This window comes from Scylla paramamosain, chromosome 23 (assembly GCF_035594125.1).
Source record: "Scylla paramamosain isolate STU-SP2022 chromosome 23, ASM3559412v1, whole genome shotgun sequence".
Lineage (NCBI taxonomy): Eukaryota > Metazoa > Arthropoda > Malacostraca > Decapoda > Portunidae > Scylla > Scylla paramamosain.
The window spans coordinates 6,055,486-6,057,985 of NC_087173.1; the positions used below are offsets into that span (position 1 = coordinate 6,055,486).

The window sequence follows — 2,500 nt, forward strand, 5'->3', positions numbered from 1 at the left end:
GCCGACCTAACCCAACTTAATCTATCCTAGCCTAAACTAGTCTAACCCAACATAACCTATCCCAGCCTAGTCCAACCTAACCTAACCTAACCTATCCCAGCCTAGTCCAACCTAACCTAACCAACCTAACCTAACCTTAACCTATCCTAGCCTAAACTAGCCTAACCCAACCTAACCTATCCCAGCCTAATCCAACCTAATCTAAGCTAACCCAAACCAACCTAACCAAATCAAACCCCAAAACACGTTCATGGGATGGCTTCTCTTCGTATAGTTTCTGCAGCCTACTGTAAAACACTCATGAAATTGTGGAAAAATTATCAGCTTACTTATATAAAGAAAAAAAAAAAAAAACTTTAAAACATAGTAAGAACACGAATTAGCATAAAAGAAAGACAGATAAGCATAAAAAAAGCATAATAAACACATATAAACATGAAAAACGAGAATAAGCTTGAAAAGAACACGATTAAAAAAAAAAAAAACGAAACGAAACACAAATAAGCATATTAATATTTAACGTTGTGCTTATGTCGGTAGAAGAAGAAGAAGAAGAAGAAGAAGAAGAAGAAGAAGAAGAAGAAGAAGTAGCAGTAGTAGCAATAACAGTGGACTTTACATAACATAACACACGCGGCTCTAAAACCTGTCATGACGTGTGCACCCACCATAGCCCGATAATATTTCCATCCGCCACTCAACCACAGCCTAATATTCTCTTACCTTTCCCCACCAGTTGCATAGGGGAGCGGCGTGGCTTCTTCTTGTCCTCCCAGCCTCTTGTGTCCCCCTACGGCCCAGTTGTCACGTAGAAATAAATATCACACGAATAAAGTTAAACTGTCTCCTGTTGAACTCCGCCCATTCCGCCAATTTGTTTACATTAAAGATCATGCGTGTAAAATAATATTACTTAAATGGTAATTATGGTACTTTTTTTTTGTCAGTGTTTAGTGATGTCGAAATGGTACGTAATAGTTTAGCTGAATATTTTGCATCTAAAATGAATAATAAGGCTTGAGTTTCTAATCTCGTATAATTTGTACCTCCAATTATAATCGTTGTTTTAAGTTTCTAGTAATATTAAATGATAAGTAAAAAAGTAATTTAATTATTAAAATACTTTTTATTTTGCTTATGGACATACTCGGAAAAAACAAGAATGATAGTAATGATGATAACGTAGAGAAACAAAACAAAACAAAACAAAAAAGACACAAAATATAGTGATCGCTATAAACATAATTTTAAACACACAAAAATATAGAAAAACATATAAATCAATTCAAATATACGGAGAGCTCGTTTTTTTTGTATATATTATGTTTTAATTTTTCTTTATAAACCCGATCCTTGTTACAAGTCATGACAGGGAAGAGGCTGCGCACCATGTCGAGAAACTTTAACGTCTGTGCCCGTGGCCTAGATATTATCGATAAATACCAACGTCATCCTTCACCGTGACGCTTTCTTGACGCAACCTACAGGTGGAGGAGGTCACCAAGATCACATGACCAGCAGGAGGAGGTCATGGAAGGTACGTAACACGGGAAAAATGTCTTAAATAAGGAGGGAGTGAGAGCGGCCATCAGGTAGGCTTCAATTAATGGCTCCCTTACCTGGCCATAGCGTACCTGGTGGTGATGTGAGGCGATTACCTGGCCATTACCGGTGATTAGGAGCAGGACAGGTGAGGGGAGGGCATGTCCGTCTGTATGTATGTGTGTGGAGTTTATTGTAAGTTTGTAGATAACTAGACAGTCTCTCTCTCTCTCTCTCTCTCTCTCTCTCTCTCTCCTCTCTCCTCTCTCTCTCTCTCTCAAAGTCGTGGTATGTACATCTCTGGCATAGACTATAGGGAGAGAGAGAGAGAGAGAGAGAGAGAGAGAGAGAGAGAGAGAGAGAGAGAGAGAGGCTTATTGTGTGTGTCCGCGCGCGCTCCTCCTTCCACCACCACCACCACCACTACTACTTATCTCTCCTCTTTAGAAAGATATATGTTCAATACACAAACATGTAAGTTCTGAAGTGTGTGTGTGTGTGTGTGTGTGTGTGTTATTCATTTAATCTCAGTAACAAATATAGAATTACTCTTTTAACAAGCGAACTACTATTTTACAAGTGTGTGGGTGTGTGTGTGTGTGTGTACTGTGTCGGTCCTTATAAACCCAGGTTGAATTACAGCTTAAGCCTGCCACTCTTTACCATAGCCTCTCTCTCTCTCTCTCTCTCTCTCTCATCACCCTTACAGCCAGTCAGTTCAGAGAGAGAGAGAGAGAGAGAGAGAGAGCTTAACAACCATTAAATATCATAACTACCAAACAGTCATCGAATCATATGCCAAGAAAAGTTCCCTCCATTCCCTCCCTTCCCTCCCTCTCCCCCTCCCTCCCTCCCTCCCTCCCTCCCCTCCCTCCCCAAATGGCTGGTTGGCTAATGGGGGTGATTGCCAGTTATTAATGGGCCGTGGAGCGCCATTCTATAGTTTACCTGTGCCGGG

The 2,500-nt window shown here is 40.4% G+C and overlaps 1 protein-coding gene across 8 annotated transcripts in view; it reads left to right on the top strand.

Moving 5' to 3' along the window:
• Positions 1–1,384: 1,384 nt before the first annotated feature.
• LOC135112076 (3-oxo-5-alpha-steroid 4-dehydrogenase 1-like) overlaps positions 1,385–2,500 on the top strand; it is a 360,238-nt gene continuing 359,122 nt past the window's right edge. For all 8 annotated transcript variants that reach the window (XR_010274047.1, XR_010274046.1, XR_010274045.1 and 5 more), the window contains exon 1: positions 1,385–1,537. The gene's annotated coding sequence lies outside the window, so the exon portion shown is untranslated. The remainder of the gene's footprint in view (positions 1,538–2,500) is intronic.